Raw genomic sequence first — 15769 nt, 5'->3', positions numbered from 1 at the left:
TTGGAGACAAATTAAAGGGTTCCATTTTTAGAAGGTTCTGGAGAAAAAGAGGGTTGGAATTAACAGCGAAAATAAAACTTTGGGAGTGCCTGAAATTTCCAGTTATTAAACTAATGTCAATATCCCAATGTTGTAAGTTTTTTTATTCCACCATTTTAATAAAGAGTAAAGACGACTTGCAGACCAGTGTTATTGATCTACAGGGTCCTAGGAAAGGAATAGGGATTTTTAACGCCCCTGACTGTTACTCTCTCCCTCAACCAGTATCTTACCAACTCTCTTCTCTCCAGATCTGTTCAGGCTACTAATGTTGACCTGATCTTGTAAAAGCTTTTAAAAGCAATTGAGTTCAGCCCAAACTCAACACATCTCCAATCTCACACCACCCCCACCTGATCTTGTCCCTTTGGTTCCATTCCTCTGTTAACAGACAGCTCTTGTGAAAAGAGAGCAGTACTTTATTCCCTTTAATATCCAATCAACACAATGTTTAGTAACCACATGCACTTCATAAGCTTTCACAAATAAGCGGAATACCAGACAACGATCACTTCCATTCTACACCTTCCAAGCATTTGAAAAATGACTCCTCCAAACAAAGTATGGGCCGTTTCATTTTGCAGTTTCATCAACCAAATCCCATTTGATGGAAGTAGCATAAGATCAAGCTAGTGAAGCAATTTAAGATCCTTAATCTATTTTCAGAAAATCATTTGTTTTTTTAAGAACAGTTGTTCATTGAGTACAAATTATAATTTCACAACAGAAAGCTATGATTTTTTAAGCATTTACTCAGTTTTTTGGCTGTTATTTAGGGATCTTGATGCCAGTGCAGAACAATTTTTAAGATAGATGATATTTTGATAAAACTGAGTAGGAATAATATAGTGATGACATTTCTCAACTGGGTCTTTAAATCTTTGAATATTTATATTTAAGAACAAAAACAAAAAAAATAGAGGTAATCACAGACTTAACATCTCTATTGCATCATTGTTGGGATTAAGAAAGACATAAAAATAATGTGGACAAATTAATGGTAGAAGAATCATGCAACAAATACAATTTTCATAAAAAAGAAATAAGACAAATTTATGTTTTTAAAATAATGAGTGCTTTAGAAGTTAACGAAATTATGCTATAATCATGTTTTTGAATATTGCCCAGCTATTATAAGTTGTCAATAAATATCACAAAACTACCTATTATTTTGACATGTTTAACTTGTTTGGCTCCCTAAGATTCTTGCAATATGCTATATTTGCCAAAGTATCTTACTATTGCCTTTTAGTTTAACAAATTACCATGCATTTCATCTTTTTGGGTACATTAAATATGCACACATTCTGCTCATATGAAGAATTTAAACACTAAAATATGAATAAAATTACTAATCTATTAAAAGTTTGCAGCATTAATAAATGAAGACTATATTCAACATCCCATTAAGTTTGACATATTACAAAGATATCCACTTCTGCCTCCCATTGTCATGTGTGTGGTGTCCTACACTGAGTAGGACTAAACAATGTCATAATTTAAGTAACACATTCAATTATACATATATATTATTTGTGCATTTTTTTTACTTTGAAATAAGTTGCAAAAATTACGCCAAAATTCACATGTACCCACATACAGCTTCTTTCAATGATGACATCTTACTCAACTAAAGTAATTTATCAAAACCAGGAAATTGATAATGGCACAATACAACTAAACAGACTAAACACCTTATTCATATTGCACCAGTTTTTTACATGCACTTATTTTTTTGGTGTATAATTTTATAAAATTTTATCACATATACAGATCTGTTTAATATATGTATATTTTTAAAAAGAGAAAGCACTTCTTCCTTAAAAATGTTTTCAATATTTAGGACTAGTATACCTTTCAAAAAAACCGTGAGAGCAAGTATGATATTCTATAGCAAGCAACAACACTGCTTCCCACCAAAGTCTGTGTTCCCAGGATAAATGGGCACATCTTTAATGAGAGAGGCCCTGGGACATGACACACAATAATGAAGGACATTGATCTCAGTAAAAACTCTCTATGCTGCTAACTCCCAAAGTAATACCTCTCCTCTGAATTACAGACACACATATCTTCTTGGATGTCTAATAGCCATTCAAGTCAAACATGTTCAAAACAGAACTCTTAATTTATAACACCCTCTCTCCAGCAACCAAATGCACTTTTCACCTCAGTAAATTGCAAAACCATGCCTAGTTACTCAGACCAAAAGCTACAAAGTCATTCTTCAATTCACTCTTTGATTCATCTCCTACATCTAATCCATCAACAATTCCTGTTGGCTCTACCTTCAAAATACAGCCTCAGTTCAATCACTGCTCAGTACCTCTACCAGCATCCTTGCATAGTCTTTAAGAGTATGTGCTTTTTCACTTACTAGCTGTGTGTCTTTGGGCCAGTTACTAAACCTCTTGGCTTCTATTTCCTCACGTAACTTTAAAATTACACTAGAATCTTCACAAAAGGGTTGTCTTAAATGAGATAACTCATATAAAACAGTTTAAAAGAGAGTCCCATAGGGAGCAAATATCCATGAAATGTTGTGTATCATCATCATCATCCTCATTATGGAAATAGCTTCCAAACAATTAATTTTTCACACAGCAGAAAGACTGATTTAAAAAAAAAAAAAAAAAAGAATGAGATCATCTCGGCCCTCCTCTACTTAAAATCTTTTCCATCACACCTAGACTTAAGTACAACCTAGTCATGGTCCAAGGACACATATGCCTCACTGATCATAACTTCTCGTCTTCCCCTCACTACCTGTGCTCCAGCCACACCTGCCTTCTTGTTACTCAAACATTCTAAACCCATTCATTCTTCATGGTCCCTTCACTAGTTGATCCTTCTGCCTCAAACACTCTTCTTCAAGATCTTCACCTGGTCTGATTCCTCTCCTCACCTGTCTAAACATCTCCTTCCTCCAATATCACTCTCCATCCCCTTACTATGCCTATGTTCTTAATCTTATATATCACTACTTTAATTTATATTACATATTCATTTATTTCTTTATTGTCTATCTTCCCCATCAGAAATGTAAACTCCATGAGTGTAGGCATAAGCCTTGTCCTTTTTGCTCACTGCTGTTTTTCCAGAACACAGACCTTGGAACACGTTCTTGGAACATCGTAGGTGTTCAAATATTTTTTCCAATAAATTCACACCAAAACCCTGAGGAATAGTTTTTCAGAAACATGCTTTTTTTCAAATCAAAGTCTCACTACTGCTGATACAAAAACATAGAAGGAATACACATTATTAATGCAGATAGGAGAATAAAATATTTAGAAGCTAAGGTAATATATGCCCTGGCCATATTAAGATAAATGAATTGGGAAGGCCTATTGTCATTCATCAAACATGAATGCCCATGCTTGGCCTGGCTAGTTTTGTAGAGGCCTGTTATATAATGTTACCCTTTGAATGGGGTGCCATGTAGTCAATTTGCCTACTTTACTAGTAATAATTAGACTAATTTGTTAAAACTTGATGTCTCCTTTTTTATATGCTCTCCTGCAGCCTTTTAGACTAAAGACAAGTTAAGAGAAGCTAATTTTGCAAGCTTATCATATTTAAAGTCTTGGTAATTTGGCATACATACTAGTAAATGTTTCATCTAAAAATTCTTACATTTTTCTTATTCACCACAAAGGGATTATTTTGAAGATAATTATGGTATTAAAGATGACTACAAATTCTCTGGCACCCTGTCCATTGAGAAACAGGAACTATATCCCTTCCCCTTAAATCTAGGCATACCCCATGACTATTTGACCAATGGAAAATGGTAACTGCGATCATATGCCAATATCTGGGCCCAGGCCTTAAGAAACTAGAAATTCCCACATTCCTCACTGTTGGAACACCTGCTCTTGAAATCTAGCTTTCATATTGTGAGGAAGCCCAGGCATTCTTCTAGAGAGGGCCACATGGAGAGGAATCAAGGCCACTGGCCAATAGCCTTGGCTAAGCTTCCAGCTAAGCACTGGCCTTAGACTGAGAAATTTAAAATACTGATATGAGAAGACATTTCTGGTAACACTTAAGGCTACATACGTAGGTGGTTCAGCCATCACTTCTCTTTCTATTTATATTCATATTTAATAATGACAGTTAAGATTTGAAGGAAAATGTTCCATCAACCTGTGATTGCATGTGCAGCACATAGCTTGACAACATCAGCTTACCAGCCATGTATGTGGCTGAGCCAACTAAGTGGATTTTTCAGACCCATTCAAGCCACTCCAGCTGATACCACATGGACTAGAAATAAGTCATGCCCTCCTAGCCCTGCATAAATTACAGATTCATGAGTAAAACAAATGGTCATTCTTGTTTTAAGCCACTAAGTTTTGTTAGTTATGCAGCTATAATAACTTAAACCCTAATAAAACAGATTGATTCTCAGTTGGGTAGGGAGTCTGGGGGAGGAGGGTAGTGAGCTCCTTATGATGCACATCAGAGCCCAATAGTGAATTTTGGAACATACTTGTTTAAATATTTAATATATTTTAAAACTCAAAAACACTTATTATTTTTATAATATAAACATTAAAGTCTTGAATGCATGTTTAATGTCTTCAAAAAGAGACGTAGATTAAAAGATTGAATAATGCCTTAACACTAATCACAGACTTCATTATTCACTCAAGCGTCGTTGAATCGGTAGATATTTACTGAACACCTATTATATGCCACTACACTAGCCACTAGTGATACGATAATAAAAAAGACAGACAGAACCCCGCTCTCAAGTAGCATCTGCTACTACCTACAGAAAAGTATTAGTCTTTAATTCTCCCAAATCACAGTCTTTGAAAGAAAGCTAATGATCTTTTTCTTTTCATACAAAAATCCATAATACAAAAATCCATAAATAAACTTATAGCCATTCAAAGTATATAAACTAAATATAGTTTACTTCTCACGGTTAATTCGCAGAGTCAAACAAGAATCTATGTTCAGCTAATTAGTTGTAACTCAGCCTCCACTCTTACGAGTTGCTCATGATAACAGATAAGATGATGTATCCAGGCCTCTGAAGAAATTATGTTCTCTAATCACTTCATTTTGTTTGCTCCTTAGGTCAAGCTGCACCCATTCATCTCCTTATTAATGATTTGTATTTTTAAACTTTTCGTGTCTGTTCATGATGACATCCAACATTTACTTTTCCTAATTATCTTTCTTTTATAAATCTTGGCAAGTAATCATTGGCCTTAGACTGAGCAATTTAAAATATTAATATGAAAATGCATTTCTGGTAACCTTTAAAACCACATAGGTGGTTCCACCATAAGTTCCCTTTCTATTTATATTCACTAAAGTCCAATTTTAATAATGATATTTAAGATGTGGAAGGAAAATGTTCCATCAATCTGTGATTGTATGTGTAGCACACAGCCTCATAAAACATTTGAAATGACTCCAGTTGGCTTTAGAACAAAGTGAAGAAGCTGATCTTCAGAAACTTCCAGTGTCAAAGTCTTACGCTCCTTCTAGCTCTCGCATAATGGCTCTTGGTTTCTCTGGATGCTCTTCTGCAATGACCCATATATCCAGGCACCCTCTAGGCATCCAATTATGAGTTAGACATTTTGTCTCTCCTAGTCTTCACTTAATCTATGCCCCATTCCATCTCGTACCTGAACTATGTCAATTATCCTGTTAATTAATGAGAAACTCTCATTAATTACTTTATGTTAAGTGTTAAATATTGAAAATTATTTAATACACTATCCATCTCAGAGATGTTGGAATTTTGAAGGGGGAATTCCAAGTAATACAATGAGTTGATTGAATCATTATTGGAATTACCTGTCAGCTAGAGAGATATAATATTGGACATAGTTCACCAGCTTACAACTGATCCCATGATTACCATAACAAATAACTACATCAAAATACTCTCAAAAATTACATGGCAATGATTATTGATATTGTTTCCTATATAGCCTAGAGGGTCACTTAATTTTAAGAAATTAATCATAAGCTTATGTTAATCAATTACTAGCATAACATTAAAGATGGAAGAAAAGGAGGGAGGGGGTGAATGGAAAGATGTAGGAGCATTGTTCATTCAAAAGAACTCTAACAAATTAGAATACAAGCAAAAACAAAGAATCAAAGGATCACAATAGCTTGATCTCCAGCTTATCCTTCTAAGATAGTTATTCCATCTTTTATGCTAAATAAATCTATTTTCTTTATTGTCTCTAATCCAACACAGTTCATTTAGACTACTAATAAAATTAGTACACTCAACTTGATTGTATAGCTATAGAAGTTTTTGTAACTTTGATAAAGGCTAGCTGAGCGATATAAAACAATGCCTCTGAAATAAGAGGAACAATAATAATAGATGCTCAGTCGATACTGACCTCATCTTTTCAGACTCATTTATTATGAATCAAATAGTAATTCCCAAAATAGATCAACTGTCAGGCAACTAGAGATAACCAAAGATTAAAATGGTGTGTTATCTTTAGAGGCATGCAGCTCCCTCCTAGTGCCCATCTCTTCCCTACTTTTTATATGCCCATCACCACCCTAAGCCGCCTTTTCACAGGGGCCTACTTCATTGCTTAGGACATCATACCCTCCTGGTTGGTGCAGTAGCCCAGCTGGTACAAAGGCTGGCTTAGTCACTAAAAAAAAAAAAAAAAAAAAATACTTTGGAGGGAGCTGTCTTAGGTGCTGAAGACAATCTCAAGTGAGGGCATTGCTAGATATGCCACCCTTGAGACACGGGTCACTCTTCTCTATGTTTCTCAGCAATTCTAAAACCAGCTGAGGAAGAGGCAGAGGAAGGTTGGGAAATAAAAAGGCACACAGATAGAGACTGCTGATGATGCCCAGTCACTCAGGGATGCCAGATGGGTACAAAGATACTTTTATTTTGCCATTATTTTTCAAAAAGTCATAGTTACAAAGAAAGACTAAAACTTCAGCAGAATACAAATAACTAAAGGAAAATAAAATTTGTTTGTATCAGATGATTCAAGGCTGGGCAAATGTCAGTACAAAAGCGAGGAGCTGAACACCAACTTGGAAAAAACGGCATTTTTTTGACATTTATTTTTTTGCAATTGAAAAGACTTTATTTTTATTTTCTATGTCTAAAAATTGGTCTTTGTGTAGTTTCAAGGAACAACTGAAAGTATGACATATTTCACAAGTTATATAGCTGACAACATGTACTTTGGGCACTTCTATTTTGTCTCCAATATTTCTTTTCTCTGTTAAGTTAGGAGAAGACACATTTTTCTCCTCTATTACCTCCATTCATATGCACACATGCACATACACACATAGTTCAGTTATGATCTGATCTGATCTGATGAGTAGACAATAATGATAATAAGTTATATTTTTCAGAACATTTATACATTCTTATGTTGTATCCTTTTATTAAAAAAACTTAAAACACAAAATAAAGAAACTACAGTGGTGAGATTCAGATACTGTAGAGGTCTAATGATTTGATGCAGAGATTTTCCTATGCCTTTCAAATTATAAAATACAAAGATCAACCTTCTCTACCTACTTAGTTATAAGTCTAGTTTATCAGCTACAGAAAAAAAGAATGAGCAAATCCAGTGAGTCTAGAATGGTTTCACTATGGTGAAAATTGGAATTTCTTTTATTTATGGATGTTCTCTGTTTATTTTGTCCTAGATACACATTTTAATTGCTTTTCAGTAGTCTTTGCCTTTCATTAATGATCCCTGCAAGTCATTTCTCTGATCTGTAGCACCAGAATATGGAAATAAGCAATAAATAGAGAATAACATTAAATCACTTACTCTTTCTATATACTTATAAAGTGGGTGTTCCTATTATGCTTACATTAATATGGAAGCACTAAATGCAATACCGAAAATAATGTTAAAATACCTGTTTGCCAAAACAAAACTACTATTGATTGAAAATCCAAAGAGTGAAGTGGCACTGCCAACAACCTAAATAATCTCTTGGGACTCCTAAAAATGGTACCTGTGGAATAAACAGGAGCTTCTCGTATACTCTGAAAAGTAGTGTCATAACCTGTCTTCTTGCTGACCCTCAATACAATTCATTTTTGCTTCCAAATCTTTGTTCAGGCAATTCCCTTGAGGTTGATTTCAAAATATGGCCACAAATTTTTCCCATCTTGGTGTGCACATTTCTTTGCAATGAGATTTTATTGCTTCTCTCACCAAAAGGTAGAATCTATTTCCTTTCCTCTGAGCTGGCTTTGTGACTTCCAATAGAATGTGGGAGATGAAATTATGCAACTTCCAAAGCTAGACTTTAAGGGGACTTCCATGTTTTACTTTCACTCTCTTAGGATGCTGTCTTAAGACCATCATTCTTGAAGAAGCGTGGGTTGTACTGAGGGACAGCAAGGATAGAGAAGTCGAGTTATTCTAGTGGTCCCAGCTGAACCTTGCCCCCATCTGAGATGCCAACTAAATGTAGCTGCCTGAGGGAGCCCAAGCAAGATGAACAGAAGAACCAATTGCCTAGTCAATCAATAGAGTCATGAAAAATAATGGATCATTGTGGCAGCAAGTCACTATGTTTTGGAGTCATTTCTTACACAGCAATAGATAACTGATACATCTCTGCCCCATGAAAGCCCCCACTTTGCCTTCATCCTTCCTAAATCCCAGCCATTCTCCAGGGTTTATTATATCCTTCATAAAACCTTCTCTGATTATCTCAAGTCAAGGAATTTCTCCTATTCTTCTACAGAACCTACCAACACTTCATTCCTTAAAACAGTAATTTTTAAATTCCTTTATATGTGTTAATAAATCTTGCTATAAAGCGAATGAAGTTCTTGGAAGCAATTATCTTTTAAACTTCGTTATATCCGTCTATTGACAGCATAATTCCGAACACACAACGTCTGAACACATAAAAAATAGAAGTTGATTAAACTTAAAAGATTCTCCTTGTGTAGCAAAGCAAACAGCAAGTATGTAAGAACCATCCCGGGTCAAGTCTGACTGAGAATATCACTAAAGTATTCTGATTTGACAGTCTGAAGACATGGAAGGCAAAAAGACAAAACCAAACCATTAAGAGGTAGACAATCACAAAGGTTATGGCCACAACGACAATTACCTGCTAAACAATTCCAGGAAGATTAGAATGTGGGGACATTAATTGTTGAAACTTAGTAGTTTATGAAAAATAAATATATTTGAAGTTATATTGTAATATTGTAGAGAAAGACTTAAGAATATAAACTTTTATGGATTAAAAGTGTAACTGGGTGTACTGTTTGGTCCAATTTTTCCATTACTTGGAAGTTATACTACGGCATTATAAAATGAGTGCACAAAAGTGTTCACTGAAGTGTTGTTTAGAAAATGTGAAAAAAGCAAAATGTTTAAAAATAGAGATCGGGTGATACAAATGGTGGCAAAGCAATACAATTGAAAACTAGGAAACCATCAGGATGATGATGGGGATCTCTGGGCATAAATGTGAAAAGATTAATGGCATATTTTTGTTAGAAAAAGTAGACTTCTTAATTCTACTCTTTCTAATGTTATATGTATCTGTGAATGTGCATGTGCAGGGGATGATTTATGGGTATACAGAGAAACATGACCAGAAGGACGTTTATAAAATGTTAATAGTTGTTATATTTGGGCAATAGGATTGGTGGTGATTTTTATGTTCTTTAAACTTTCCTGCATTATTTGATTTTTTGTGTAAGTGTGAAGCATTTTTATAAAAGGAATAAGTTATTTGTATTTTTTAGAAAGGTAGTAGCTATAAATTTCTTTAAAGAGCAATTAGGTCAATTCCCAGGTGACATATTCGTGAAAGGTCATTAAGAAATCGGAGATACTAATGGTAATAGCAAACCTTTACCTCGCTCATGCTTATTATGAGCCTTATATACATTATCTCATCAAATTCACACAATCACCCTCAGTTACTGTTTTATCCTCATTGTAAATATAAGGAAACAAACTCGGGAAATTAATTTGCCCAAAGTCAGGTCAGAGCTTCAGTCTCAACAACTACACAACCTAACACCCTTATCAGCTTTAAGATTGACATTGCAAATAATAATCATTCTGTCCCATAGCAGACCTCTTGTAGCCAATGTTAGTTGCTTACTAATCATTGATCTGACCAAAAGTTCTTAAGTACGAACAGCAGATCTCAAAGAATTAAGTAGTCCCAGGGTCTGGTTTATAGACTAAGTAGAAATGGTGTGCACTCCTTGAGTGATATGTACCAAGAGATGTTCTGGGCCCATCATTAAACTAGGATTTGCTTAGTTGGATACAGACAAGGAGCCCTTAAATTTGCTATGGTTGCCACATTACCCAGACTGCCATTTAATGCAGTAAAAAAGAAAATTTACTGATCAATATCTCTGAATCATAAAAGAAAAATTTGAGTTGACTTTGCTTATGCTTATTCGCTATGATACACTATTATACACTATGATACACATCAACACTAATCAAGCATTAATCTTTATTTTGAGAGAATTAAAAATTCAAGAAAATTAGATACATACTTAGTGATGGAGTGGAATTTCTAATTTGGGAATCTTAGAAGGCAAAATACTCAGGGAAGACGAGTAATACAAACCTAACATTTTTGGTCTCCCCATCATCATCCTCCAATTGGATATTCTTAAGCCATTGCTGCATCCATTAGCCCTCCACCACAATCTAGTTCAGATGCTCTGTCATCACTTTGTCTTGATGTAATGAGCTTCAGCTGGACTCCTCCTTCTATTTTTCTCAAATATTAAGGTTGGCTCACTGAACTCAGGAACAACTAAACATGTCTTTTATCAGCAATTCTTGAACCCTTTATTTAAAAGCTCCAGGCAGAGTAACTTGTCTAGGTCCAGAGGTCAATCTGCTTGTCACTATTGTCCTGCCTTCCTTCTCATCTGGAAACTACACTAGACATCAAGTTTCCACACCAGATAATCAGCATTTTGGGTGGTGGGGTGCAGGCTTTCATTTTGGAGCTGGAAAGGGAGATGAGATATTTAAATTTCTTTCTGTGAGCATTTCCCCAGTGTACATAATCTATAGACTCTTTACATGGTCGAGATGCAGACAAAGTTACAACTTTTCAAAGGTGAAACTGCAAATAGTTTCATCAGGCAGACATTTTGGTGAAGAGCACCACTGCTCTTCTCAAGTCCGTTGTTGGCTCCTCTCTCTATATGACCCCTTTATGAAATCAGTTACCAAGAGTTTTTCATTCTGCCTTTAGAATACCTCTTCTACCCACAGTCTCCTTCCTGTTAACATCTCAGAATCTAGTCATCATCCCCTGGCTAGGTTACCACAACAGCTTCCTAACTGTTCTCCTCATCTCCAGTCTCTGTGATAATACAGTCTGCACGTGGCCACCAGACAAAATTTCCTAAAATACTAAAATTTTGTGATTTTATTTTCCACCTTAAAAAATGTTTAGTGTATATATATAGGCTGTAAGGTAAAGGCACTCTAAGAGAACCTACAGAATCTATGCAATGGGGAAAAGTTTCTATCTGCTGGACTCAGCAATTTATACTTCTTCCATAAGTTCATTTACCCTAACTAGACGATGGAGCCATTGGAAGGAAAAAACTACATCCTTAACTTCTTTTCCAACCAAGTCAGAGTTTTGCCCAGTGAATGAATTTTAAAAAGTTAATTTCACCTGGCTATAAATAAAGGGATGTGAGACTTTTTCTGACTATGTGAGTATAACAGAGCATCACCATGAGTGTCTCTCTCCAGCTGCCTGTATGGTGCATGAATGATCTTACTACCTATTAAAATTCCTTGTAATGCATAACAAACAATTGATCAAAGAAAAAGCAATATAATCCTTGAATAAATTTATTCTTTAAGCTCTTTAAGGCAGGGGCAGTATCATCTATTTCCTTCATAATCCCCAAGAATAACTAGAATGTTATTCAACAAAGTGGGTTACGGACAAAAGTTGCTGACTAACATGAAAAAATTACAACAGCTGATCCAGACTCTGTCCCTTGTTTGGTGAAATGATAAAACTAGTTTGTGTGAGCATAGAAGACATTAAATTGTATGCACTTTGCCAAAACTTCTAAGAATGGTATTTTAGCCATTTCATAACTATAATTAGGCCTTTTCTGCATTGGCCAATAGTCAGGGTATTCATTAACATACCAAGCACACATTTATTAAGCACTTTCTGTGTGTAAATACAATGTTAGGCACTATGGGAGATAAGAGATGTGCCATTTTATGCACATTTTTTATATTTTATTTTATTTTATTTTATTTTATTTTATTTTATTTATTTTACTGATACTTGAAGCAACTTGGTTATAAAATTCTATGCTTAAGAATGATCATAGGGCGGCCCCGTGGCATAGCGGTTAAGTGCGCGCACTCTGCTACTGGCGGCCCGGGTTCGGATCCCGGGCGCGCACCGATGCACCGCTTCTCTGGCCATGCTGAGGCCGTGGCCCACATACAGCAACAAGAAGGATGTGCAGCTATGACGTACAACTATCTACTGGGGCTTTGGGGGAAAAAAATAAATAAATAAAATTAAAAAAAGAAAAAAGAATGATCATAAATTTTCTCATATTCCTTAAAAATGTTCTAAACAGGGCCGGCCCCGTGGCTTAGCGGTTAAGTGCGCACGCTCCACTACTGGCGGCCCGGGGTTCCAATCCAGGCACACACTGACGCACCGCTTCTCCGGCCATGCTGAGGCCGTGTCCCACATACAGCAACTAGAAGGATGTGCAACTATGACATACAACTATCCACTGGGGCTTTGGGGAAAAAAAAAGGAGGAAGATTGGCAATAGATGTTAGCTCAGAGCCAGTCTTCCTCAGCAAAAAGAGGAGGATTAGCATGGATGTTAGCTCAGGGCTGATCTTCCTCAAAAAATAAATAAATAAATAAAAATAAAAATAAACATTTAAAAAAATATTCTAAACAATGGATCAGAAATCTGACAAAGTATCAACACAATAAGAAGCCTGACCATTACATAACAATACATTTAGCAAAATCCTCTGAAAGAGTCGATAAGGTCAAAACTAAACAAGTTAACCTTACTTTCCTACCAAAACTGTTCTCCATTAAAATCTCCGGTTAGCGTCATCATCGCTCACAACGTTGCCCTTGACAATTTTCTTTATTCTTTTCCTTTTAAATAGTACTATCTCCGTCACTTATAGGACACACTGCTCCTCTACTGGCTCTTGTCTCTTCCTTTACCTAAAGTGCCTGTACAAGTAATCATTCAAACCAGCGCTTCTTTGAGAGTAAAAGAGGGCCTTCTTAATAGTTATGCTGCGACAACAGGAGTAAGGAGGGCTGTCCCAGGTAAGCAAGGGACACTATGGGTCGCTCCACCTTTATTGCAATTTCTCTTCCTATGGCCCCTTCCCCCATTACAAGAGACAAGGTCTCTGAGCTTCTGATAATCATTTGCATCAGAGCTCACTCCATTCACACATTTCAACTAACATCTGAACTCAGATGGCCTCCCTGTTTACATGTGCTACCATCTCACGTTGCAAGTGCCTACACAATCACTTTATTTGGATGAATGTATCTTTCAAACTGCTTGATGCAATGCCTAAATGTCATTTCTTCCCAGCCTAGAACATTACTTTTCCCAAAATTCCTTTTCACATTCATCTGAATGAGCATAAACTATAAAACCAAGGCTCAAGAAGCTTTTCTTCTTTTTGCTGGGACTGTATACAGACTAATTTTGCTGACCCTGAGGTTTTAAAATGAACAGTGAATTTGGAAAAACATTATGAGTGAGTTGAGAAAAGGATTTTCTAGAGAAGGCAAGATGAGTTGGTCAAGGTGTAAGGAATTTGATTTGATGGAGCAATCCAAAATTTGCAAACTGGGGGATGGCCTGGTGGCGCAAGCGGTTAAGTGCGCGCACTCCGCTGCAGCGGCCTGGGGTTCGCCGGTTCGGGTACCGGGCACGCACCGACGCACCACTTGGCAAGCCATGCTGTGGCGGCATCCCATATAAAGTAGAGGAAGATGGGCCTGGATGTCAGCCCAGGGCCGGTCTTCCTCAGCAAAAAAAAAAAGGAGGATTGGCAGATGTTAGCTCAGGGCCAATCTTCCTAAAAAAATTTGCAAACTGTATTCTATTGGAATGCTATAATTCTCTGTGATGGTAACAGATGCTCGTCTAAAGAAAATAGTTTCTAGATTAAATAAGTTTCATATTAGTTCTCCCTCTTGGAGAGTCTCAATTCACATTAGCATATCACAATGCATATTAGCATATCAAAAGCTCTGAGAAGCCTCCCAGTAAAGACACCATTGTTCACACTTGTTTGTTCTTGGACCCCTTTTTCTTCATTATAAACCTATGAACATTTTGCATATCTCCATGGAAAGCCATTTTACAATCACTGCAGAAGGCAGTGGGGAGCAGGTGTGGGCGTTGGGGCATATGAGAGACTGTTGCCACAGTCCCAGGATGCTAATGCAGGCCAGCAACTGAGGAACTCATTTTAGCAAATCTAAAAGCTAGTGGTGCTACATCAACCAGTGTCACAGACTGACGTGTAGAGAAGGAACTAGTCGTGAAAGGTAACACCAACCTGTAGGCAAAGCAAGAGTAGGAGTGCTGAGTGGCGAGGCAAAATGTGAATTTGATCAACAACAATCTAGGCAGTGGCAGAGAGCAAGATGAAGGACAATATACATGAGTTGGCAGGGCTTGTTGCTTTCTTTAGCCAAGGTTTGCTGGGTTTTTAGGCACAGACTCCTTGTATGCCCCGTCACTATGATTTCTGGGTCTTAAAGTGGCATTCTCTGAGTCTTAAGTCAGTGTTTGATGAATAAGGGGTAAAATAGTATTTGACAAAGCTTACTCCTGCAGTTTTAGACAAGTTATACTGGAGTGGGAGGGAGACTAAAGACAGGTGAACAAGCTACCAGTTTGGTCACCATATCTGTAAAGAAGGGAATGATGAGGATCTGAAACAGAGTAGAGCCTAGCAAATGAAGAGAGAAATAAGTCAACCCAAAGACATGAGGAAGAATCAGCAAGACAGAGTACCTGAACTTAAGTCAGGAACTCAAACACAGTTATATTCTTGCAGTCTTGGAGGGCCTGCGAAGGGTCTGCCATATCTTGGCACTCTGCATGTTCAGTCTGTACTATCTTCATTTATGTTGATCTGTACCTTCCCGATTCTTTTTTGTAAATCACTTCAGTGGTGTACCTTTAGCTTCTCTACATAAAGTGTAAATTTATTATAGACAAGAAAACATATTTTCCATGAATTGTGCAATTCCTAGAAGAGCCTCATGCATTGCATGGAGCAATAAATTAACTGACGTAAAAAGTTCACTGATGTTAAGCATGCATTTTATATATGAGAGAGAACTTTTATCGACTTCCTTTAAAGACAATATCCCATCTTGTGTTTAAACAGAATTGGATCTTTTAAAAGGTAATCACCAAGACATTATCATGTATAAGACAATCATATCATCATCAAATTTGAGGAACAAATCCATGTGATGATATACGAACACATGAAAAAAATCCATCGTGAAAAAGCAGAATATATTACCCCACTTATAATTTCTGGGAACTGTGATTTGTAGAAACTTTGAGTATTCGGGATACAGAAACTCTTCACCTTCAGCCTATTCATTAGTTGCCGGCTAAAAAGTGAAACTTAGTTAATTGCCTGTGATGAATGGAGCCAAT

At 36.4% G+C, this 15769-nt stretch overlaps 1 protein-coding gene across 3 annotated transcripts in view; it reads right to left on the bottom strand.

Moving 5' to 3' along the window:
- The window catches only part of KCNH5 (potassium voltage-gated channel subfamily H member 5), a 324653-nt gene that overhangs the window by 122724 nt on the left and 186160 nt on the right, over window positions 1–15769 (bottom strand). The gene's annotated exons all lie outside the window — the stretch shown is intronic.

The sequence above is a fragment of the Ceratotherium simum genome, chromosome 24 (assembly GCF_057802395.1).
Source record: "Ceratotherium simum simum isolate JZ-2026a chromosome 24, ASM5780239v1, whole genome shotgun sequence".
NCBI classification, from domain to species: Eukaryota; Metazoa; Chordata; class Mammalia; order Perissodactyla; family Rhinocerotidae; genus Ceratotherium; species Ceratotherium simum.
This window is presented reverse-complemented; position numbering and strand designations above follow the sequence as displayed.